This window comes from Microchirus variegatus (assembly GCF_963457635.1).
Source record: "Microchirus variegatus genome assembly, chromosome: 3".
In the NCBI taxonomy this organism is placed as follows: Eukaryota; Metazoa; Chordata; class Actinopteri; order Pleuronectiformes; family Soleidae; genus Microchirus; species Microchirus variegatus.
The window spans coordinates 10,869,440-10,897,153 of NC_139804.1; the positions used below are offsets into that span (position 1 = coordinate 10,869,440).

Sequence of the window (27,714 nt, forward strand, 5' to 3'; positions counted from 1 at the left end):
TAGGTACCGGCGCGAACAGGGAGGCTTGCCAGTGACAGTGGCCTCCATCACCAGCAGCACATGGCACCTGCTATCCTCAGCTCAGTGGGAGATGCAAACCAATTAACGATTCATTAGGAGGGACAAAGAAAGCAAATTAGCCACCACCTGGCCCCATGGAGAGGGCACCTGCACTGGTGGGTATGTGGGTTATCCTGCAGTTGGACGCACAATGGCTGCCTATCAACGTCCTGCAACAAGAACTTGGCATTCCTTCATAAGATAATGTCAACTAAACACGTTAGTCCAACAAAAATCGAGCTAGTTGTAATCGGACTAACATACCTTGATAATTAAATTCATAGGGTGAATTCCAATTCCTTGCTTAATCCTCAATCTTAACCCTCAATCTCAAAAATGTGCGCTCCCTCTAGTCCAAGTGCTGTCCCGATTCTCAGAAAAATTAAGTTGAGGGGCAAGTTTAAGGGCTGTATCGCCCTCAATATTGAGATTTTCCAAGACCACCCTTGGGAGCAAGGGCTACCCAGAATGCATTGCGTGTTTCACATGAGAAAGATGGCGTCGAAAGCAGCGAAGCGAGTGCGATACAAATTTAGTATTTTCTTTGTTAATAGAGATATAAAAATTATGAAAACCATTGTATTATCTTAGTTTAGGCCCATATTATGGATTACTGACGTCTATTTTTATTTTACAATCTTTTGTCAATAGCCGGCCGGTGCGGACAAGCGATTGTTTGCTATTGTTTACTTTTCAATATGTCCGTGGTTGTGGTATTTGTATGAGTATCATCTTATGACTAACTGACAACCCAATAACTTGACTGAAATAAAATAATAAATAAATAATCGTGACATAAATGTGTTCTTCTTCTTTTTGGAGTTGACAGACTGGACGCAGCTTTCACGTTATTCTGCCCCCCGCAGTCTGAAGACGTATCTGCATTCTGCTTTTAAGGGGTGTCCCATTTCTAAGTGACAAAATAACCCTCAACACTTGGTTTTGAGGGCCAGTTAAGATTAAGGTCTGAGCTTGAGGGTTAAGATTGAGGGTTAAGATAGGAATTGGAATTGGCCCCAATATTGAGTTTCTCCTCCACGTGTATACTCAGACTCGGCAAGTTGTTCGATTGCCCGTCTTAGTCGGACTACGGCCTTAACTCAATTTAACTGTTCATGTTATTATGTGCCAATGCACATGCAGACGGAATTGTCCATGTCATTTCTGTTACTGTTGATTACATCCTCTACTAGACCGGCTCCATAGACAGTCACAACAGAGGGTCAAGTGTGTGGTATGGCTGCTCCTCGACGGCATGACTGCACTTGAACAACATTCATTTTGCAAAAAATGAAAACACTTAAGTGAATGGTGGTGGTTGAGGAGGTGGTGTGCTGGGGCTGTTTAGTGGGGTTATAAATAAGGTGTGTGGAAAACAGCGAGGGACAGAGAGCCGTTGATTTACTGGAAATGGCTGGCTGGCGTCTTCCCCAGGGGAAGCATAACGACAGCATCATGTTTAAAGAAATATCATAAAGATCAAGCAAATCCCCCCCATCACTCCCACTTGGAGCAGCTCGGAGGAGTTCATGGAAAATGGAAAAGGCTAGAGTCCAATCAATACAGATGCAATAGTCTGCAGCTCTTAGCCAGCTCCCTGCTACACTGGGCTGTTCTTTCACTCAAATATACCCCAATTTAACCCCACCCCCACCCACAAATCTCAAACCTCTCGCTCACTCACCTCCCCCCTCTTTGCCATATTGGTCCTCCACAAACCAAAAATATCTACAATAATATCTACAGCACCCTGGCTCCATAAACTGCTTCAAGCGTGGGATTGAAGTACATGAAGAACTGGTGTTGGTTCAGCAAAGGTTTGTTTGATACCCACAGTTTGTATGTATTGCTTCCTTTTCACCACAAAGAGGAGCAATTTGGGCAAATCTCCAACAGCACTCTGTGGCACCAAAACAAACTACTATCTCCGACTCTGTTCAGGTCTGGCATTAACAGCCATCCTGAGTGATCCAATTAAATCCAGTTTGTGTTTGGGTTTCGTACCCTTCCACTCCACCCTGAACACATCCTCGTAATTGTTCACATTCAGAGATGCTTTGAGGACACGTCCACATTCCTGAGCAAGACTTGTCTGATCTGCAACAGATTTAACACATCATTTTGTTCTTGTGAAGAGACATAGTCAGTGTGTGTTTTTGTGAAAACCAAATCTGATCTCATGTCACGGGGGATGCAATGGATGGGTGTGTATACCATGTTTCAACAGGGTTTACCAGAGCCTACACCTGAACTACATAGCCACTAAAAACAGGGTGAATGAACTGATCCACTGTGGTCATCAACTTTCTGCTGACAGTCAGCTGGCTAGCCTGACGTCAAATGAGGGCTATCAGATGCATATGTAAAAAAAGGCTGTGATTCTGTGAAGGCAACAGCCAGGGCTCCATTTTCTTGAGACACACACACAAGGTCTCCTGGCCCTCCATCATCCTTTAACGAGAGAACACGAAGATTACCTCCACAATCACACCATTAACCTGCCTACAGACGCAAGCAGAGACATCAATCACACGCCTGCCTGGTGCCTTCTCATGTTAGTGGTCGCTATGCGTGTATATACACACACCCCCCTCCACACACATACACACACAACCCGCCCTTGCTATCGTCAAAGCACTCTGAGGTGTCGTGCATAATATGGTCTGATCAGGGAGTCATTTTCATCTCCATGCTAATCCACCGTCAGCCCGGCACAAGTCTGTTGTGCAGAAAGGTACGGCTCGAGGAAAGACTAGACCTGGCAAATGTCTTCCTCTTCCTCTTCGGGCAGCACGATGTGGCTCTGGCCCTGGCTTTGGCTCACAGCACATTCTTTGTTTTCACCCCTTTTGTGATAGAGGATATGGCTACCGAGGGAACAGGCTTGGCCGCAGGTTGATTTTACAAGCAGAAGTAAAGCCTGGGGCAGAGTAGCGTGAGAAAGACAAAGGAAACCTGTTAACGCTCCTCCATAACTCTTCATGCCGCAACAGAGTGGGCAGAGCACAGCCTCTGGGACGGGGCTGCTGGGAAATACTTACTGATAAGCCTTTGAGAATACAGTACCCGGTAGTGAGTGTGTGCATCCAAGTGTGTGTTTGTGTGCCTTTGAGTGAGAACAAGCTAGCATGTGTTGAGGGGAGAGACATAAATTAAGGAGGAGAGAACAAATCGAGAATGAAGTAGAGGAAGCAGAGTGAAGGGCTACTGAGTGACATACAGAGACAACGGAAAAGAGAGGTTCCCATAAAGAGCGCAATTAGCAATTATGCAGTCATCAATTACAATTATCACAACTGGTGATTATGCAATTATCACTCTAAATCATCTTTTCCCTCCTCTGCCTTACCAGTTTGCCACCCCCTGTGTTTTGGTTGTTGGAGGATGGGTTGTGATGATGCAGGTGATTAGAGTGTGTGATGATGATGATGATGATGATGAGGGTGTGGGGAGGGTGTCAATGCAGATCGTGAGAGTCTGCCTGAGCAAAATAAGTGTGCAATGCTCGTCTGCATCTGTGCCTGCATTTACACACAATGCAGTTTAAATATCTGCCTTTACGTGGAATGTCTCCGCGCGTGTGTACATGCAGTGAATGCACTGCCTTCATGTCAAGGTGAATGGGGCTGGGGATGCTGCTGCTGCTGCTGCTGCTGTGTGTGGTTTGGGGACAGCAAATGTATGGCTGCACAGTCCCTGAGGCCTCTAAATTACCTGTCATCTACCCCATGATGCAAAGGTCAGTGCACAATCATAGGGAGTCCATCCTACTGTGGTGCTCACTGAGCGGCAGTCCAGCCCACAGGCTGACAGGATGTCACAACAACCCAGGTCCTGCTCCTTGCTTATTAGAACAAAACAGTGGGACGCCCACTACCACCACTACACTGCGCGTCACAACACCTACCAGCAAAATCTGCTGCATCCTGACAAACATTTAGTCTTTGGTGTCAAGACAAGCATTCACAAAACGAAGCAAGTATAATCAAAGTTTTTTCTATAGAATTTGCTTTAGTAAAACATTTTAAAGATGAAATATTAATAGATCCATCTCGACAATAATTACACAGTCCTGTTGCTGAGTAAGAAATAGTGGCATCTAATGGTAAGACACCTACACTCTGACCCTCCCTTTCCTGAGTGCATCACAAAACTATGGTGGCCTTCGCATACCAGAGGTCATTCTTCTTTGTTTACATTCAAAACACGAAACACAGTTTGATTGTCCTTTCAGTCAGCGCAAGATGGCTGATTGATGGCTGCCTTTATTTATTTATTTATTTTTTCATAGTTTTTAATGTTGCAGTGCATTAGAGGAAGCATTCAGAGGCTAAGAAAGAAAGAACACATTTTCCTGCTTCTTATTTAACTATCAAATCTAGCAAAATATACCTTAAACACATTTTAATACCTGGAGCAGCCACACGATGGCTCATAGTGGTTTTTAAGTGACGAGGATGTGGCGGCCATTAACACACAACTTGACAGACTGAACGTATCTGATTCTTATATACAGTACTGTGCAGAAGTCTTAGGCCAACATTAGATGTGTTGTTTTAGCAATGCTATGAAGACGATACAGGATAATTATTTCTATTTCACTGTACTGGAACACATCCACTGGAGTGGAACTTTAATTGTTACCCTGTGTTTGTCCTACTATTTCATTTAAAGAAGGATCTGCCGTAAAAATGTCTATTACACCAGGTTTATTCAAGACATGCTTGAGCATTACATACACATGTTGCATGAGTTAAACTCATTGACAGCTCGCTAATATATAAGAGCAGCTTTACGTCGCATCACTTCATTCCAAATTCACATGATCACAGAATTTGACAGACAGAAAAAACAACAGAGCTTGAAGCTTTTGCACAGCACTGTATGTATAATAATAATGTAGAAACAGCCACAGTCTACAACAGACCTGAAGTAACTCGACATCTTGAACTTTCTTTTAAGCAAAATATTTAAGTAAAATTGTCACTGTTATCACAAAATAAGTGCAATCCATGGATTCCAATCACTCCATCTTCTATGCTCCCTTCAAGCACATTTTCTGGCAGTGATTATATGCTCTATACACTTGGGTTAATCTGCCAATAAATCTTCCTAAATGTTTGACTCTGGATCTTTAATGTTGTAATTTATTTTCTTTCACAAACATACATAATATACAGCATACAATATCACTTTTGGTTCAGTGCATAAAGAACTCTACTCTGCTCTGCATTTGAAGTTGCATATTGTAACCAATAGAATAACCTTTGTCACATTCCGCCTTGTGCAAGTGTAATAAACTATGGACTAGGCTTCTCAAGAGCCAGTGTTATCTATTCTGGACTACAGACATGGTGGACTCGCTCTTAATTTAATATGACTCATTTTAAGTTAAGTGATTGTTCAAGCAATACATTTTTGAACATTTATAATGTATTATATTACATTTCTGTTGATGAATCCTACTAAATTCTACACACTACAAAGAGCAAGAAAGTAGAACTTGCTTTTCTTATTATAATAATAATAATTATTATAATAATAATAATAACAATAATAATAATACATTTATGGCTGCAAAACCATAGTGAGTGGAACCCCCACATTATGTCGTCAATAGTCTAATGAAGACTGCACACGGGGAACGTTTAGCATATTTGCCTGATGCGTGACTTAAACAAATTATTCATGATTAAAAATTTATTTCAGTCAGCCAATTCTTTCAGCTCTTCCAAAGCAAGCAAACAGAGATGCATTTTTAATATAGCCATCAATAACAGTTCATTTTGACAAGGCAAAGGTTAATCTAAGCCAATAGCTTCTTTGTCTCTTCACTTCCTGTACACATTTATATACAACATACATACAATAATATCGACTTATGTATTAAAATATTAAACCTTTAAAGTGATCAGATTAGATGATTTTGAAGAAGATTAAGAGACTGTATTTGAATGGCTGAAGATACTTGAAAAGCACATGCAATCATTATTTTCCCCTGACAATTGGGGGGAAAGGATCATAATTTATCCATGCCACCCAGCTCTGGTCGAGCAGTCACTGCAGGCGTTTGTTTTGTGTTGAGTGTAGGTTCAAAGGAGAGGCAGGAGGAGAGAGATGAGTTTGTGTGGAGTGACTGATGAGTGTGTGGAGGAGAGGAGGGGCAGATGTAGACCCTATCGCAATATAGTCTGGATGGTGAGAGGCACACACACACTTCACAATAAAGTCATGCAGATACACACTACACACAGACTGCCTCTCAGGGCAGATTTAATCAGGGTGACACCCATCTCAGAGCAGTAGCACAGCATGGCGGTGGCGGTGGCCATCTCTCGATGCCCAGCGAGATGAGCAGTCAGAGCACACATCTCGTCTCCATGTCAATTCCAATCAGCCGTGGCTGTCAGTCAACATGCTGAGCTCACAACAGACTGATGCCACTGCAGAGCTGCTGTCTCAGCCAAATAAATGGCCAAAGCTGACCACATCAGAACTACTATAATGTATATCTCTTCATGCAAAGCCAAAACACAACTTGAATCATAGCATTTTTATAAAAGAAGCTCACGTACAGCAAATATGATAGGACATTGTTGAGCATTTAGGATTTTGGGATAGGATTTTTATTTGTTGCCCCTACCACAACCCCTTGGATTTGAGATGGGGATGGGTAGCAACGCTCGTAGTGTTTTGATGACCAAAGTTACGGGATGAGCATTTCTCGTATTTTCTGGTACTACTTGTTGAATATTCTAATATGCTAAACTCGTAAGAGATATAGTGAAAGTAATGCAGTGTTTGCATCATGTATGGTTCAGTTTGGTACAGTACTGTATGGTCTGGAACACTAAAGCAATAAGTCTTGTGTTTCTACTGAAAACAGTACATAAAAATCATTAAAGTGGACCTCGACCGGAAGATCCAATTAATGCTGTTTTTTAGTGTATCTGCGTCATTACCTCGTTTACAAAGCCCTAAAGTTTTGAAACAAACAGTGTTTGTATTGTAATCTCGGGCTCAGCGAAATCGCTGAAACCGCAGTTCTCCTGAAAAGCAGATGGTCCTGCTCCGGGCACTAGTCCGGACACATCCGGTTGTATACATTGAACCACAGAAGAAGAATAACGTCTGTTGTGGAGGTGTTTCACGAGCGACAGTGTCTTCTAGTGATGTTACGAGATGTGCCGAGGCTTCGAAAGCATGTGTCGAGTAATGAAGGGGGCGTTTCCCCGAAGCGCGTATCGAGGCTTGCTTCATTTAGGGGAGGAGCCAAAATGATGACGTCCGAAGCCTCGCTGCCCGGCTGTACCACGTGATTGCTTTGGCAAGTGGTTCAGATTTTGCCGAGGTTTTACAGCGATATAAACTCCTCAGGCTCCATTCAAAATGTGGGTTTGAGAAGGAGAGTTGTGGTCAGTTGGGAGTGTGGAGAGTTTGGATAGCGTTTAGGGAGAGAGAGAGATTTAGGAGAGTGAGGAGAGTAGGATAGGTGATAGGATGGAGCCAGTGAGGAAGAGGAGGATTTCTCCTGTACATCCAAGTTACACAAGCATAATCTGTGCCCTTTTCTTAGTTCCACAAGCACTTTCACTGTCCTCTACCTGATTACGCCCCTGCCATTTTCAGAAAAACATTGCACAACCTGCCATATTATGATCATAGCTGCCAACTCTCACACATTGGCCGTGAGACACGCATTTGATTGACGTCTCACGCTCTCACGCCACACCTCCGATTTCTCACGCTGAAGTAAATCACGGTTAAACACGTTTCTAAATATCTGGCACCAAATGGATAAGAGGTTGAAGCTATACGCTTCCTCATACATATGCGAAAACAACTGCGGTGAAATCAGTTTCAGGTTGGATATTCAAAAGACATTCGCTCCAGATCCAGCAGCACCCTCCTGCAATCTCTCCCCAGAGATAGGTGCACGATCACGGCTTCAACAAATTACCATCAACAAATTACCGTTTAAATGACAATTGATGGTCCGCAAATGAGACCGTGGTAGTCGTGAGCGATGGGTCAGACTGAACAAGCCGTGATCGTGCACCTATCTCTGGGGAGAGGCGGAGAAGGGTGCTGCTGGAAACTGATTTCACCGCGGTTGTTGTTGCATAATATGAGGAAGCGTATAGCTTAAACCTCTTATCCATTTTGTTGGCAGGAATTTTAGATGTCAGCCTGCATATGTGACGGTCATCTTCAGTAGCTCCTCGACCAAGAACAGCCCATGTCGTGCTGTGTGGATTCATTGAGGAGAGGAGACTGACTGTTAAATGTGATGAACCTGCGAATTAGAGTTGAATATAAACATGTTGAGTGAAAGATTCGGGAGTTATAACAGGGTTCGTACACTTTTTTAGCAATAGTTTTCCATGACTTTTCATTGACTTTTCAAGACCGAAAATTGGTGCCATCCCACAGTCCTACATGAATGTCCATTTGTTTTGACTGCAAATCGCCCCCGGAAGTGTGTTGCCTAGTGTTTTTAGCTTCTCCGTAAGCTTTTGTGTGTTAGCCGGCGAAACCCACACATCCAGGTCTGAATGATCGTCTCCATACGCCTTATTTGCATAGACGCAGTTAAATCATATCACACTCGTTGAAACTACACTTTGCTGGCATTTTGTCGTTGAATAGAGCTCAAAATCCATGTGAGGACTGGAGGGTTGCTAAGCACGGCGCCAGTGATCTGCTTGTTTCCGCTTGACACTTCCCTGGCAATTTAAATTTTAATGACACATTACATCATTTTATTTATGTTTTACGCATCCAAAATATTATCCATGCAATATTTCCATGACTTTTCCAAAACTTAACAGGAAATATAGTTTTTCATTAACTTTTCAAGGACCTAGAAAATGCATTTTCAATTTCCAAAACTTTTCCAGGTTTTTCATGACTGTATGAACCCTGTTATAAAAATACTTTAACACATTGTTGTTGTTCCTTATAATAATGATACAATTACATAAGGGAAATCGGGCAAAAACCAAAGGGGAGGTGCTCTATACAGTTCATATTATACATCCATGTTAACTTGTTATTATTCTTTTTGATTATTGCTTTTTTTTTTATATTTTACTTTTGCTATTAATACTTTTACTTTTTAAGATGCACTGGGCTTGTTCCTGTTGTTCATGATAAAACAGTAATAAGTTTTAAAATATTTGTATGTTTGTTATGTTAAATCCATTAACATTTGGGGATTCTTGTGTACCGTCCGCCCATGCCACCCTGCCAAGACCTCTTGCCACCGCTTTACCACCCCATGTAGAATTTTCTAGATCCACCACTTTGCAGCTTCAAGATGTAAGAAAACACTTAAATTTCATTACTTTAACAAACACACAGTAACTAACTAAATGCCACCCTGTGATAATAGTTGAACCACAAATTAGTCATCACTGCAGTAGAAATATAACGGCTGTTTTGAATGTATATATATTAAATTACGAAGAACCAACTTTTAGAATCAAGAGAATAATCTAATCAAATCTTTATGTGCATCCCTAGAAGTTAAACACTGGAGCTTTAAAATATAGTCTGTTTTTGTCAGAGATTCAAATGCCATTGTGCCCAAATAAGCCACTGTCAGCTGTTGTTGTATTGTTATCCTGGATTAGAGACATTATTATACCTCTAGTCCAAGAAGGCAAGGAGGGAAATGTGAATAAGGCTTATTATATTTTCTTTACAATTCCCACCGATGAGCTGTGGCAACCCCTAAATAAACACATTTAAATGACCTTGCTAACATGCTGCTATTTAGCAAGAATAACGTTGACCGGATTTACAATATTAGTTTAAAATGTTAGCATGCTAGCATTCATGGATTAGCACTAAACATTAGTAGGCTGCAGCTGCTGTTTAGTGGTTATTCATTTTTCAGCAATTGCAATCAATTGTTGTTTGAGAGGAATATTAAGTTATAAATATTTATCCTCCATGAATGTATGTGAAATATGTCCTTGCTATCCATCTAACAAAAAGATATTTAGTCTTTACCATTGTAGATGGACCTACCATGTGTCATCGTGCTAGCGTGGCTTCAAATATATCTACACTATGAAGTAAGGTGTGTCACTTGAATATCAGACGAAAATAAATGAGCAACAATTCAGGTCAATGCCACAGTGGTACGTGCCAATAACGACCCAGGCTGAGAAGAGAGCAGATCTCTACAGATCAAGGCGAAGGTGACGCAATCCAGTCGAATGCGGCACCAAGAGCAACATAAGAGACAGAACATGGCACGACATAAAACCCAGATCAAAGGGCCTGCTGTTTCCACCGCACAGCAGGTGCCTTCTGGGTCCCCCTCACCATCAACAGGCAGTACAAGCTGCCGTGTTACCCGCCCTCTCGACAAAACTCAAAGCTCAACACCTCAAAGTCACTGCAAAGTCAAAGTCGAGAGCCAGCGAGAGACAAAAGAAGGAAAGAAAACAAATCTTTTCGGAAAGTCTTTGTCGTTCAAAAGATGGAAGTTGTAGTTTTCTTTCAGCGTGCGCTTTCAAATGACCTAAACCTTGAGGAAAGTGTGCATCTGCTGAAAAACAAAAAATATATATCTATCATGGCACGATGGGAGGGAGCGTGGGCGTGCTGAGGCTACGATAAAGGCAGTGGTTGATGTGCTGAGAGGGAGGGCTGTAATGAGTGTACCTGGACTAGAATTCAGTGGTAGGAGAAGTGTTAAGAGGAGAGGAGAGAGGAGAAGTGGAGGTAAGGGCTAATTATAAAAATAAAGTGCCCCCATTATCCCGGTGTTGTACTGCCCTAGTGAACAAAGCTACAACAGATGGGGTGTCATGAGTAAGTGTGCCAATGTGCGCCAAAGCCCTGGAGTGGACAGACCCTGGCAGGCCGCTGTTGGAGCAGCTCTGGCAAGGGAGAGCCGCAGCTGCGTATCTTGCCCTCAGACACACGTTGACAGTGTTTCTCTAGCCCTGCCTACACTAGTCAAGGTGAGACAGCATGACACGGAGGGAGAGAGAGGGAGGGTGCGAAAGAGAGCGCTCCGCTATGATGGATAGCACTCTTCATCCACCTCTCCTCTCTCTCCCTCTTAGAAGGCTGGTGACTTTCCAGTGAGGCAATTATCATTGCGGAATGCATAATAGCCTAATTAATTACAGGTGTCAGCGCTGCCTTTGTTTCAACGTGGAGGAACATCGTGCCAGAGCCGCATCCGTTAAAAAAGAACAACACTGATGAACGAGCTTTGAACCGCGGCTAGAAGACCGCAGCTGACGGTGGAAACTAAAGCGCTGTGGAGACGACTTGAAGCCTGCCAAACAGTCCTGCATATGTTGCTCGCAGAAGATGGATCGGGAACACATGGTGTAAAAATGAGGTCCATTATTTGCTTGATAAATCTGCTGTTGTCAATCGCAGTGCTCCGAGGAAGATCTCAGGTAGTCCCCGTGAAGAACAACGCAGAGTGTGATTAGGAACAAATACTAGCGTGGTGTTGGTGGCAGCACCATCAACAAAGAAAAACAGGCTCCTTTAACACGGCATCGCTGACAAACATGGCACAGCATTTGTTCTGTCACATTTGCCAATTTCATTCATCGTAGTGAGAAAGCAGAAAAGCAGACAATTGCCTTGGAGAGAGAAAAAGAGCCAACAGGACTTGCAAAGGAGAGAAGTGAATGATGGGGTGACAAGGGAGGAGAGACAGCACAGAGACTCTTGTTATTCTCCTTGTCAGCTAAACCCAAGCATACATTGCCGCACAATTTACCAGGACATCACGTTTAGTGTTTTCTGCGTATGTCTTTCTATGGTGGGGTCATGGCGGTAGGCTGATAATCCCTCCACACCTTCAGGCAATGGGGTCTCATTGTAAAGTACACTGAGTCTAATAGGAACGGGCGCTGCAGTTGTATGCAGCTCTCCCTGTTCCCACTGTGAGAGGAGTTTTACATAATTAATGACTGTTGATGTTTCCCAGGTAGTCGCTCGGCAAATTCACTCCAGACTCAGCTGCCACTGTCGCCAGTTGCGTGGAGAATGAGCGACACCAGAACAGACAGCTTACATTACAGGCATAAATAAGGCAATTTTGTACAGTGTCTTCAAACATTACTGTGAGGAACGGTTCAGGGCCAATGATTCGACTTTGCTTCAGAGAAACACTCTGAAGAAAAAGCTTTTCTATGTCTTCAGTCTCTTCAGAGAGTTTGCACTTGATGCAAGTAGAACTGCTTCCTTTAGCATATTTATAATTCTGTATGCTCTTAGAGGCTTGCAGACAGAAGCGATGCACCTATTCAAGACAAAGGTTGACGGCACCCCACAGATGATCATTCACATTTGCTAACTGAATTGAAACAACTGAATGTTTCTATCCTATCTATGGGAAATATATGTGAGCCTGGTGGCTGTGTTCCCATCATGGCATGGTACAGTTCGGTACAGTACGATACTGTTTGGAATGGTTAAAGGGACACTTCATCGATTTGAATGTGGCTTTGTATTGCTAGAATAGCAGTAGTATTTTTTAGAAAATGTGCTTCCCTCCCTCCGTTTTTCACTGAGTTGTAAAAAAATCTGTTTTCCATTTTCAAAATTTGCCCTACTGTGATGCAAAACGTGTCATTTGACTCACAGTAGGGCACATTTGGATAAGGGAAAACAGATTTTTTTACAAGTCAGGGAAAAACTGAGGGAGGGAAGCACATTTTCTAAAAAATACTACTGCTATTCTAGCAATACAAAGCCACATTCAAATCGGTGAAGTATCCCTTTAAGGCCTGAGTCAGGCATGAGTTTTGACTGAGAACAGCACCTTTACTTGACGACATCAAACGCAACACCACAGACAACAAAGGAGGTCATCCAGCAGCTCCGTTTATTTCCTGCTCAGTTTGTGGCTGTTTGTTTTAACAAACGTCAGGCTTTGAATGAGAGTAGACTGAGTTTTCGCTTCGACATCCATGGGATATCTACACCAATCACAAGAGAGTGACGCTTTCTGTAGCACAATCGATGGACTGTCGTTGGTGGACCTGTACCATTCTACTCTGGTTATTAGGGCTGTAATCAACCAAAGAAACTCTTGGTCGACTAAAGCCCTGAAATTTCAACTAATCGGGAGGGGGGGTGCTTTGCGAGTGTGGCTATTTTAATTTGAAAAGACCCGCACCCGCAAAGACCCGCAGCCGCGGCTGGAGTTCAACAGAGTCCGAAGGCTCTGACAGCGTTTTGCAGTACCATAGCCCGTGATATCCGAATATAATGTACGATGTCAACTAGTAATATCAGCACAATAACTGTTGAGGAACACAGAGCGAGACTGAACATAGGAGCTCAGCTTCGTGGCTGAGACACAAATAGACCGCGGGACGCTGCTGCTGCTGCACGCAGGTGCGTCTGCAGTTATAAAACCAATCAACGATTATTAGACTAAAACATAGAAATATGCTTATAATTCTGATATGTTCATACTCAAAACGGACGGAGCAACCTTAGCATAGCATTTTTAAATTATATGCCATGTTTGTAGTAGAGCTGTGAAAAGCTCTGTGAAAAAACTGTTGCTTCCAAAGTTTGCGTTCAACTTTTTTTCTGTCATCTACTTTTGAAAAATGCTGCCACACTGCTGATGTCTTTGACATGGATGAGACAGGAGGACTGACTGAAGCCTCAAATGAAAAGTTTAAAATTCACGTCTAATTAATGGCAACGGTAATCTGTCTGTCGCTGATGAGCCACGGAGCGACAACAACCAACTGGGCTGGACTAAACCAAAATAGTGGAAAACAAGGGGGTTGTTCTCTGAAGACAGGCTGTTACCTGTGAAACACTGGTGCTCTAAAACACCCCTATTAGACTTGGTACTTTCCTCCTAATGAAATTCACCATTAAAAAAAATTAATAATAATTAAAAAAAAAATTAGTTGACCAATCACAATTTTGGTCGAGCCAGAGCCTGTCGACCAGTCGACTTTGACTTTACAGCCCTAGTGGTTATGCAAGGGAAGACTATCAAAGAAATGGAACGGATAGAGCTGGTTCTGATACCATTCCGAATGGAAACACAAAAAAACACATACCATACCGTACTGTACCAAACTGAACCACTCAGTAGAACCACGGCTTTAGTTTCTATGTTGCAGACCACTGACACTGGAGAGGCCTCGCCGCCCCTGCACATGCTGCTCACAAGCAGTCCATACTGGAGCATGTTGAATTAAACATTCAAACACGACACCAAGGGGAGGCTATTTTTTACGGGCTCTCGGCACACTACTCATTATTAATTTGTAATAACCTTTAAGGCTTTTTGATGTCATACATATTTTACAGAGAGATATCACTCCCAGCCTGACTGAGAGCGCCTGTCGATGACAGATCACCAGAGTGCCACCGAAATGTGCCTTCATCTGCTATAATTAGCACCAGGTGGGGGTTAAGAGTGATTTCTGGACAGTGTGTGCATGCCCTCCTGGATCCAAGAACTCAGCCATTAATGCATCAGTGTGACCACACATCAACACCGAGACATTAAAAAGAGTAGGGGGGCAAAGACGAGAGCGGGAAGCAGACACTGCCCAGCTACAGTAAAGATCCTCCCAAAATGATTTTGCCCCTTAAAAAAAAAGTGTGCATAATATCTTTCTGACAGCGACCTGACCGTCATTTTAAAACCTTTTAGGTATTTATGAACGCCCGGTATAAAAGGAGTCCATTTCTGCTGCATAAATCAGCTGAGTGGCTGAACGTTGGAGGGAAAGCGACACATTAACACACACACACAGTCTGGTTTCCATGACTTCAGAGGACATTACATTGACTTACATTCATTTCATGGAGACTTAATCTGACCCAACCATAACCTTCACCTCCCCTCATCCTTGCCATACATGTCGTCACCATAAAATGTAATAATCTCCCCATAATGTAACTGTGTAAACAAATGTATGTCCCCACAGCATGAGTAATACCCGTAACCCACACACACTCTCTGCCTCCTTCATATTCCTCTGTTGAAGGGCTGGCCAAGGCCCATCTTGCTGTGGCTCTGTTGGGAGGCCCTCTGCTGTGCCCGCTGGATGCCAGCCTAAAATTCATGTTCAGCGGTGCCAACGTGCCATTAAAGGCTGTAAAACACATGAGCTCTGTTTGGTTAATGCGCGTTGATTGACCTGTGCTGCCAGCCGTTTGATGTCATGATTGTAATGACCAGCTTTCCTGCCTGATCACTCATATACAATGTGACAGACGCGCCGTGGCATTTCAATTTGAGCGAATGATGGCTGATCAGAGGAGATGCCTGTCGCAGCAAGTGGTGGTTGTTGCTGGTGTTGCTTTCAAACCCATACACACTCACTGGGGGCCACTTGAATAGGTACACGGGACACTTGATAATAGGTCTGGTGAGGTGTTCTGCTGTTGATTCCCGTCTGATTTAAGGTATGGCTAAACGATTTGGGTAAAACATCTTTTTACATATTGCTACTTGATTTGCCAAATACATCTTCAAAGTCAAGAATCAGTTAAAGGGGACATATTATGCAAAATCAACTTTTTAATCATTTAAATCCTTATATCTGGGACTGTCGAGGTCCTATCAGTCATCAAAGTGTGAAAAAAGAAGAAAAGAAAAAAATTGTCGTGTTTTTGTGGTCCTCCTCAGTCTAAGTACAGGAGATAAAACATGCGATGTTGACTTCCGCACTCATTGGGACGTCACAATGTGCTCAATTCCTGGAATAGTTGAGTGCTGGCAAGGGCAACAGTATCCGAAAACTGGAAGTCCACGAAAAGTTCTATCTATTCTTGGCTCCACAGTGCAGCACAGAGTCCTACACAAACTTCCAGCCTCAGAGGATTTATCTGTCCAGTGGATACATGTTATATATGACGGCAATGTGCCTGCTAGAGCCTGCTAATGATCACTTTCCCAAATGCTAACTGCTGTTAGCTCCCAGTAGCCTCTTTTGCCGATGTCATTTCCTGTCCCTTAAGTTTCATTGTACTTTTTATTAAGGTGGACCTAAAGCGATACTACTAAACAGAGCGTTGTGAACAGGGCTGTTTTGGCAGGGTGATTGAACTGCTGTGGTGCTTCATCCTTATGGTGTTTTGACCAAAGCATGTCACAGACAACTAGGTTCACTTGGAGAAATAGATATAATATGTCTACTTTAAATCCTTACATCCCACTGACATCACCAAACTTTTGCATTCTTCTTTTGTGATGCTTTTCCAGGCTTTCACTGCAGACTATGAACAGGTGTACCTAATAAAGTGGCCAGTAAGTGTGTATAGCTTTGGAGAAATACCGTATGTGTGCCCATTAAAGGTTTATAGAAGTATAACTCTCTATAACAGATTTCTGCTTCTCCCTTATAAAAAACTTTCATATTTACAGGGTGACTGTGGTTTGTCTGTATGCCGTTGTGTCCTTGAGCAAGACACTTAACCCCACTTGAGTGAATGCATGGAAAAAACCGTAGTGTGAAGCAGCTTTGAGTGGTCATCAAGACAAGAAAAGAGCTTTATAAATACAGACCATTTACCATTTACTTGTTAAGAGGCTTTTCTGGCCTAAAGTTACACAAGATTTCAAAAGAATGAAGCAAATATTAGAGAACAACTTTCTGTTTCTTCTCTCTGCCCCTTAGATTCATCTGGCAAAACTTCACAGGGAGTCCTGACCTACAGGTTGGAAACCACTGAGCCACAGAACTACGCTGTCATCAGTTTTCAAAAGTGCTTTTTATTTTTCAAGGGATAGTACACACAGTACAAAGTCTGTGGATTACCCTGAAAAAAAAGGCACAAGGCTTTAGGGACAGATCATCTGAATTCCACTCACACCCACGGGTCAGGTGTGGAGGCAGGAGTGTCAGATACATATTCATATTTCAATACAGGACAAATAAAACTAAGTATCTAAATACCTCCACTCTCATTTGGGTGAAACCAACCCTGGAGAGAAATTGCTTCACACTTTCCCATTATCTTTGTTACATCATTGTAAAGTATACATTCAAGGGCACTAAATCAATTTAATGCAGCCTCAGAAACAACTCTTCAGCAAGCTTTATATATATAGGATCTGACTTTAGTGGTTATCTATTGGATGCTGAGCATTACATAACCCTCCATATGCTCCGAGTGTAGGACAATTCCGTACGGGTTATAAATAAAGAAACCTGACGCACAGCTGCAGCCGCTGTGATTTAGGCAAGTTCTCACATGGGATGTCATCGTTCTGCAGTGCTAGCCCCACCGCTATTTCAGGCTCTGCCTCATTAGAACATCCGCCTTGAGTGAACAAAAAAAAAACAGACTGTACAAAAGACTTTTCATTAGGGGAGAAAGAACATGAAGAAACTTTTGCCCTCCCAGTCATGGTGCGTTTAAAGCTAAAACTCCATGCATTCGTTACATTAAGCTTTGTCGAGGTGCACACACACAGACACACACACATAAGCAGTTTACTTGTGATTGCCAGGTACGCAACAGTGCAGAGATCTGTGTCGCAAGGTCCCACAAGGATGGGGGGGGTCTGCTCTGCAGGCCTGGATGACAGGGGCACAAACACGCAACCTGCCATGATGACTGCAATTACCCTACATCCACTGCCTTCAACAGGGGAGCAGGTGCTGAAGGCAGAGGATAGAGGATGTAATGTTGGACCATGTGTGAGGGGAAAAAAGGAAACATGACGGACAGGACGTGAGATTATGCATGTGAGTTTTTGCATGAGATGGGGGAGGGGAGGAACATTGTGTGGCTGCTTGTACCTGCCTTGCGTGTGTCTTTGTGTGTATACGAAGGCCCATCCTTCACACCAAAGCGTGTGGCTAATTTAGTTAGGGAATAGCTGGCTGTCCTTCAGGTGAATGGACGGAGATTGGTCTCAATATGAGATGTAATAAAACAAGCCCATCACTGGATCTCACCGCACCTTCGGCTGTCCTTCACATGTCTTGCCAGAAGAAGACACACATGCCCACAAATACACACACACACACACACACACACACACACACACACACACACACACACACACACACACACACACACACACACACACACACACACACACCACCCCCAAGGAGGCCTTCAGTTTGCCATTTCGAAGAAAACCATGAAATATTGCTCTTCCAGTTATTATTAGATTGCCTGAATTCTATCATCTATCTATCTATCTATCTATCTATCTATCTATCTATCTATCTATCTATCTATCTATCTATCTATCTATCTATCTATCTATCTATCTATATACAATCTAATACATACATCTGTTTCTGTGAAATGGATTTACTTTATTTCACATAAGTGGTTTAACTTGGTGCTTCTATTTACCTTTACCTACTAAAATGCTTCAGCCTAGAAGCACACTGGACCCTCCAGAGTAATTACCACGTGGACCAGCAGAGGGCACTATGAGCGTAGCTTGACTGCAGATTAATTTTAAATGCCCTCTTGGCCCATCAGATAAATACAGTGATGTTATGTGGTTTGCTGTGAAAATGGAGGACACAAGGAAGTTATAATGAGCAGATCATCATGAGACCAAAGCAAGTGAAAAGTAGCGTGTGGAACTATTTCAGGATCAAATCTGCAGACTGTCCTGTGAGCTCCACCTGAGTGAGGCGACAGAGGACTGAGTGATCCACATCATGTGATTAAAAGTTAAGGTAATAAATAATACATTATGGAAGACATTCCTGCACTGCACACCCAGTTTTGCATCACCACTGACTAAGGAAAGGTGTAAGGTTAAAAGCTAAAGTGATTCACACATATTTCACACTTGGAATCAGGTGTTGGTTATTTTCCTCTATTTTTGAGGACGATAACAATAATCAGTTGATATCCTTTAAAAAAACTGCTGCTGCAAGGACGGTTTCACACATTCAGAGAATTTGTGGAATTTGAGTGCGTGTTTCATTGTGAAGTCATTGTCACCATCATGTCCATTTTCATATCTTTAAAACAACAATCACGATATCATCTTAGACAATAATTATGCCCACCTCTACTTGGAATAGGGACCCAGAGTTGGCTCAGGGGAGGAGATGGGGACGTCTGATGAAACCTAGTGTGTTAAAAGTCTGATTTTAGTCAGACTAAGGCAATAATAATTTGGTTTGCCTAATGTCATGTAAAGACGTTAATTTGACTAAAATCAAGCTAGTCTTAGTCAAACTAACATACCTGGATAATGTGATTCATAGTCCGATTACTCCTGCATGTATACGCTTAGTAGGACTTGCACCTTTCTGCTGTAGAAGGAGACTATGTGTAAACTGCAGTACTGTTGCCGGACATCATTTGGCGGTGGCTTCTTTCTCCATACAACACAGCAACAACAAGAGACGTGCTCCATCTAATTTGTGTCACGATTAACACGTACATAAGGTATGAAACATAAAGACCACAGCACCATCCATCTCACCGTCCATCTCGCTGTTCCCTGTTTGTTTTACTGTGACGTAAAGGTCAACAGGAAACTGCTTCAATACGCACTAGCTTATACAGTGCCACCTACGGAGGCAGAGTAACCCCGGATTTCCACCGGGGTGCGTTACAGCAGCGCAGCTTTGCCTTGGGAGCCAGCGGTTTTCACGGAAGATCGCGCGATAATCTTGAACGGACGTAAGTTCGCGAGATCCCGCAATAGACTCTGTGTATAAAGGAAACAACAACAACAACACAGCGTCTTTCATTCTCCGACGTGGAAGAACTGTTGATCAGGTGTCATAAATGATTTTATGTTTCTCCACTTCAACAATCAGTCTCCCGTCGTACATTATGAGTCTCCGAGACGCTCTGATTAATTGACTGTTGACCTGGTAGCACCGGTCACGACGTAATGTTGATGTGAAGTTATGACAGGCTGTATGACCATGCCTATTGTCTTTTATTTTGAAAGGGGGGCGGAAGTGTTTTACTTTGAGTCTGTGTCAGACTTCCTGTCTGGTGCGATCTGGTCTGTTGAAATTTACGCAGTACAGCAGCGTCCAAGAAGCAGCTCGCCGCGCTGAATCGCTTTCGATAGGTCGTCGTTCTATTTTTGCCGTTGCCGCTGCTGAACTGCGTAAATTTCAACAGAGCAGATCGCACCAGATGAATTGATTAAACTGTGCATGTAAAAATAGGGACTGTCTTGAAAATGTCTTGAAAGCACAACTCCTCATAATCCTGCCCACCTCTCAAGGCTGCTTCAGGAGAATACATGTCCTCATAGCAGCATTCCTATCCCTCACTGCAGAAGCTCAGTCCATGTCATTTCTTTCCTGGATTAGCTTTGCGTGCTCCTCATTGAAAACAGTGTTTTTGGTCACAGAGCTTTTAAAGCATTAGTTGAGTAAAAGTGCTCAAATCTATCAGTGCTGAAAAACATTAATTCCTTTCAAAGAGTAAACCTTGATATATCCTGCTGATACCCAGGTTTCCTGAGCAAAGTGTGCTTCTCTTTGAGGACTGTGGCATGGTTGAGCTCCCTTGCTCCACGTGTCCTCTCCGTTTGGCTACAGCCAACTCTTGCGGCTTATTCACGCCAGTGACAAGCATCCAAGGCCAGTGGCTTTTTCCCCTCCTCTGGCTGTCCCCTTTAGCCCCAATCCTGGAGAAGAGCTCCAGCTTTAGCAGGAAATCCACTGAGACCCAATTACAGGGACTGCAGGAGAAATCATGACAAGATGCAAAGTTACTTTGCTTTAATTGAGGATGTGTTTAACATTTCCTCGTGCCACCGCGGCCACTTCATGTCTCAGATGAAACAGAGATCCCCACAGTGGGACTTTAAAACATATATCTGTAAGTGACAAAGGCAAAGAACAGACGGATCTGTGGGCTCAGATCCTTTTTTTCTGGTTGTTGTTTTTTTTAAGGGCAGTGTTGTCATTTAGGATGTCGAATTTTGAGTGTGAAGTGAGAACCAAAAACAGCAGATCTTTGAAAAGTGCAAAAACACATTTGATTTGTGATGAGGAAGCAACACTTTAATGTTGCCGTACATCAGAAGAGTTGCTCCCCACTGCGGTACGAGGGGTGTTTTTACTTGCAGATACTTGTTTTAATAGAGCCACGTTTTAATTAGTATTGTAGTTAATCCCGTATTAGAGAGACCCAAACTGTCAGGTCATATTATAAACAATCAGTCCTTATGTTCGTGTATGTGACATTTGGAGCTGCTATCTCTTCTAGCAAAATGTTCCCTAGGTACTAATTGGCCTACTTTACACCGTCTTTCTTTGAATTGCCAGTTTCTTTATCATTTAGGATATTAGGCCTGACAAGCATCATCTCATATACCATAGGCCGACGAAAAGAAAAGACGAGCTTCAGCTTTTTCTTTTCTTTTTTTGCAAACGGACAGCAAAAATGGAAATAAATGATTCACACTAGCATGTAATAATGTGAGCTCTACCTTCATGGGATATTAAATACTATTTGAAAGAAGAATAAAAGTTCAAACACTTAGCCAGCAGCAAAGTAAGTGTAACTTTTCTGTGCTTGCATTATTTAAGATGGACTCCGTCATTTTATCAATCTATCGATCTCTCTCCAGAAAGATGAAAATGGAAAAATAATGAGGCCGATGAATACTGTGTAAAGAACATCAATGTGCAAAATTTAATTATCTGTGCTGGAAAGAGAAGGAAAACGTGTCGACTGTTTTCTAAAACAAAAAGAAAGTGGGGAAAAAAAGGAGCAGTTAATATTTTTTTCCCTCTCTGCATATTTTAATTACCAGATCAATCATAACTACGTACTGCAGCTCTGCAGAGAAAAGAAAATTGCAAGTCTAAATGAAAAACAATAGATTTGCTTTAAAGTTTTTGCTCTTTTGAAGTCTAAATTAAAATTTCAGGTACCTTTACAAGAGCCTTCTTCAGAAAGTTATGATATTTAATTAGCTTGTTTAGATTTTGCTGAAATTAAACTTCACAGCTGAGTATCATGTGAAATAAAGACTGGTGTTCCCAGGCTTCAGCAAAGGGGTGAACACCACTGACGAACAGATGGAATGAACTCACTTGAGCACAGGGGCTCTGTGTATCCTCCGACAAAAGCTCATGTTCTTTTTGACTTGTGCTGCCACCGGCCTGATCTGAGGCAGCGTCTCGCTGTTCGCCGGAGTGGTGAAACAACTTTTCCTCTCAGACTGTGTCTGCACGGCTCTGATTCTGCGCCTGAAATCAGAGAATTGCGCTGTGGAATTGGCGGAGGGGCTCTGCCCGTTCCAGCAGTTCCTCCTCACATGAGCTTTCCCTGGTTGTGCTGTAGTGCTGATGTTTATTTCTCCTGGCATGTCCTTGCCGGCGCCGAGCCACCGATTTCACACATTTTTATTGGCTAATTTGACTGTGCTCTTGCCAGCAGCTGAGAGTGAGCCAGGAGTCGGGGAATCTCAGAGACAGCGCTGCTGCTGCTGCTGCTGCTGCTGCTGCTGCTGCTGCTGCTGCTGCTGCTGCTAGTGTTGTTGTTCTTTCACTTGAGGTGCCTACAGAGAGCAGACAAGGCGAGGGAGGCTCTCACCTGTCTCGTAACAAGCAGTTGACCATGTTATACCGAGCAAGGTCTCAGGAACTGCCTATTAGATTAGTTACTGTGTGCTGCTGGTGAGTGTCTGTTTGGTGCGGGGGTCAGGAGGGGAATGTGATTGCCTGTCTCTAAAGGTGACAGGGGTTTAGAGGAGCGGATGTACACGCAGTCAGATGTCCAATAGGAGCAGTGCACCTGGTGCTGTGCGTGCGTCCATCCTCAAACATGGCTAACATTTGCACAGCAGCGGCAGCCAGGCGTGACGTCTCCGGGCTCTGAGGTTTGTGCTGTCAGGACGGTAGAAATTAAACCTGGCACTGCAAAGCAGAATGTGCTGAAACTCATCAATTCCACATGGCTAGAGAGCCAAGTGCCTATTTATAACACACACACACACACACACACACTCCTCTTCACCTGGTGTTCATCCCCAGCTCTAAACACGCATCCATAATGATGAATACAGCCAACTGGGACACTCCGACAGGGCATCAGTCAGGACAGGAAAACAAACATGCCAACACACACGCGCCATCAGATCACAGCAGAAGAGGAATAAGACTGACACTGGAAAGGCTGATGGAAAGGTTCAGGCTTCTCAGCATAAAAACACCCAGCAGCATCACAACAGTCAGTCACAGGAAAACAAAAAAAAGGGCAGTCAGATACATTAAACTTCTTCAAAAAGCCTAGTCTGGAGCTGAAATATGATGCTCCACCACCACTCAACTACTGGCTTTGTTGTGTTATGTAGTCATTTACTGACCTGATCATATTTCATTTTCAAAGTTACTGTCTTGAGTTACACATTTGTCTGATGACAGAGAAATAGTTTCACGTTTGTGTTTTCCAACACTGCACAAAAACTTTGTATAAGTTATTGTCGTATACTCACTCACATCAGTTTTCTTTATATTTCCACATAAAGCTTTAACACGAAGATGTGGCTATTGTAACAGAAACAATACATTCCTCCTTTTACATATAAAGTTAAGATGCAGTGGGGAAATGTACATTGTCATAAGACAGGAAATATAAAAATAATAAAAAATAAAAAAATAAAAATGTTGCCACACATGTGAAAGTACAATAAAGATGACGTTTGGATAACAAAAAATGCTCCAATGCAATTTAAGTGATATCAATAGAAATGCAGGTTTTTTTGACTGGACAGACTTGCAGCAGAACCTCAGTGACCCATTGTTTGTGAACTTGTAAATATGGAAAAGTATTGAAATTCCTCATGGCTGGCATTAAGTGGGTCATGTTTCTTTTCGAAAACTCAATGGGATGGTGAGCTAAAGGAAGAACCTTGAGGAAAAGAGAGAGCAAAAAATAATTCAAGTAAGATTTTCCATAAAGGACTTTTGGTTTTGGATTTTCTTTTTCTTTTGCAGTATTTTTTATTTTTTTTATGTTTCATTGCAGATTGAAAAACTGAGGCTACCGATAATTATTATTATTGTAAATTGTGTATAGCATGATTGAATCATATTTGAAATTGAAATTGATTTAGTGTTCTAGTCAAAATGTTCCTGTCAAATAACTTCAAAGAAGTTATGTTGAAAAAAAAATGTTTAATTAAAGCATACGTTTTTTATATTTTCCATATTTGTTGGTCTTTCTAGAATGTGTATTCCTTGAATATAACTCGCTACTTTTCAACCAGTCACATCGTCAAATCTACACTAGTGGGACTTTTCCATTACAGAGTTCTAGCACTGCTCGGTTTGTTTATTCAGACAGTACCTGGTACACCTTTTTTTTGGTACCTGCTCTGGTGATGTCAACAGACTGATTGGTCAGAGAGTGTCGTCAGTGGAAAAGTCATGAGCGCGTCATCTGACACAAGAATCAAACCACTGTGTTTGAAAACCTGCAAGAGCGTTACAGAGGTGCAGAGACGTTCCTGTATGGTGGCTGACGAGCATGCTATGACAACCCCCGCCCGTGTTGAGGAGATACGATGAAATAATGAAAAACGACAAGCCTGATACCGAACAGAGTAGAGTCAAGTTGAGTCATGCTAGAACTGTGTCATGGAAAAGCGCCACAGCAGTTACACTTCAAACCCTATGCTCATACATCATGTGTGCTACAGATCGTCGCTTGACAGGCTTCTAACATGGCAGATGACGTACAAAAGGGCACCAGTGTGTGCAGCGCTGACCTTGATGTTGTTTGGAGAAAAGATAGCAGTAGAAACGCTTCCAACCCTCAAAAACCAGGCACATACTGAATAGGGACTGCATTATAGTCTAATTAATTCAGGAAATCTGTAGAGATACACAGCCATGTGTCAGCACACTTTACGGGAAGAACATATACATACATATTACTTTAAATGTAACTGTGATTTTTTTTTTGCCACATACATAGCCCTCACTGTGTTTTTTATTTGTGTACAATTGCCACACTTCAAACCTATTGAGAGTAAACATGGGTGGGTTATCATTATTATTACAGTTAATTAACTGAATATAAAACAGGTAATTGTAATTGCTGAATAGTTTTCTAGTGTGACATGAAATCACGTTTAAAGTCTGTCCATCAAAACCGACGGTGAACTGATTTCTCGTTAAGGCCTTGGCTGTGCCATTTCTTCATTTATCACACATGAGCTGTGGCATGACTATTAAAGATAACATGGACAGTCGGATAACACTCGATCTAATCCACATATAAGAGTGTTTGTCTTTGACGGGTCATAATCAATAAAAGCAAACTTAAAAAGTAATATAGCCTGACAACAGTGAGCGAAGTGCATTAAGAGCGGGTCAGAGCACCTTTTCTGCAGTGGATGTGGGTGAACAGGCATTCACCCTCAGGAGACGCAGAGGACGTCAGCCATTCAAGAAGGAATTATCTAACTTCCAATTACATCCCCTCTCCCCAAACCCACACCCCGCCCTCTCCTCCCCTTACCTTTCTCCCTCCCACTGTCTTTCCCTCTCCTTAGGATGAAGAGGACACAAGTGATAAAAGCAGGAGCAGAAGCAGAGAGCGGCTGGTTTACATGGCCCGAGAGGCCTTTATGATCCCCACAATAGGCTGGAAGCCTGGACGTGCTGTGAATAGGTAATGGCCTGGAGATCCTGGGCCCCGGCCCACTACTGCTGCTCAATGAACCCAACACAGCTGAGCAGGAGACCCACATTAGAGACACCTCGTCAGCCCAGTATGAAGGAGCAGTAATAGTCTTAGCCTGAGGGGTAGAGTCCATTTCCACTGGTCTAAAACCCAGTTAACCCCAAGTTTAAACAGGTTTTCCACCACTGAGAATGTGTTAAATCGGCATTCGCTCTCAGGTCAAACGACTACTAATGCCTGCAAAGCATCATTTCCAGCACAACGCTATGATGCACACTCGTCTTCTTGGCGCGATCCTTACGCCTGGGTGCATCGCTGCTGTGCTGTGTCCAGCTCGCGTGTACATTTTTCACACCGGATGCGTTTCACTTGCACGCCGTCTTTTGCTTGCCTCCCCATCCCACCAGTTTTATTATGGTTATTTTGTGATTTATCACCGACAGTAAATTATTTTTGAGAGACAGAGAGAAAGAATGTACACAGTTTGCCGTGGCGGGGTCCTGAATAGGAGGCAAAAGAACTGGGTTTCACAACCTGCGTGGAGTTTGCATGTTCCTACCCGTGCACATGTTGGTTTCCTCCGGGTTCTCCGGTTTCCTCCCACAGTCCAAATACATGCAGATTTGGGGATAAGGCAAATTGGACACTCTAAATTGACCGTAGGTGTGAGTGTGAGAGTGATTTGTTATCTGTCCCTGTGATGGACTGGCGAGCTGTCCAGGGGTGTACCCTGGTTTTCACCCTGTGTCAGCTGGGATTGGCTCCAGTGACCTGCAACCGTCAGGTGCGAAGATATAAAGCGGGTAGACAAATGGATGGGTGAATGTATTCGGATTGAGCCAAAACACTAAAACTTCTGCAAGAGGTGTCAGGTTTATATAATCATGCTGTTAAAATGTCGATATCATTATCAAACACGTGTGTTGCACGTAAAAAAAACAGGCGAGATTCCAACTCAGAAGTAGACACATGTCGTGAGACAACATGCAGTGTGAACGCTCCAAACTGTTAACATGGGCGCCCAAATTAAAACATGACAGAATGCAAAGCAGTGATGCCTCCAGTGTGAAACACTGGAAAACTTGGAAAAGTGCTCAATATTATTTGTCACCAATCATATCATCTAAACCAGTGGTTTTTACCACCTGAGAAAATATCAAGCTCTCAAAGTAACAGCACCATCACCAACTGTAAAATACAAAGGTGTAAATAGACCTCTTCCTCACACTTTAGACCAGTGTTTCCCAGAGGTGGAAAGTAACGAAATACATTTACTCAAGTTACTGTACTGAATACTTTTTTTGTGTATTTTGTATTTTCTAAGTACAATTTCAAATCAGGATTTTGTATTTTACTTGAGTACTTATTGACTCAAGTATTGTACTTAGTTACTTTATAAATCCTATCCGTTACTGAGTAAAAATAAAACTTTCAGCATAATGAAGACCCTACAGGGGGAAAATATACACCAGAACCAGACGATTGATGATGTGATTATCACCAGCACTGACGCGTGAACATAGAGGGCGTGGCCAAAAGTGACGTAATATCCTGTGTCTCGCCGGGGCACGTGAGCTCCAAAATAGTTTTGGATTTCTGACCCTTGTCCTATTTCTACTACCCTCACACCCCACACAAAGTAACTAAGTAACTTTTACTTAAAGTACATTTCAAATGAACTACTTTTTACTTTTACTTATAATATTTCATCAAAGTATTGGTACTTTACTTAAGTACAATATTTTAGTACTTTTTCCACCTCTGGTGTTTCCCAACCCTGGTCCTCAGAGCACACTGCCCTGCATGTTTTAGATGTTGCTCTGCTTCAACACACCTCAGCTGAACAGCTCGTCATCAAGCTTCTGCAGAGCTTGATGACAACGCACCATCTAAACAGGGGTTTCTCAAGTTTGATACCTGAGGGCCAATTAAGAACCCAACATTGACTGAGGGCCGCAAAGGAAAAAAAAGGAGAAAAAAAACAGAAAGAAATCCCATTTGTAATCATTTTAATGACCAGATTGCAGT

General features: G+C 42.6%; 1 protein-coding gene across 1 annotated transcript in view; it reads right to left on the bottom strand.

The window, feature by feature from the left end:
• The window catches only part of cux2b (cut-like homeobox 2b), a gene marked incomplete at both ends in the record, with an annotated part of 121,975 nt that overhangs the window by 40,092 nt on the left and 54,169 nt on the right, over positions 1-27,714 (bottom strand). The gene's annotated exons all lie outside the window — the stretch shown is intronic.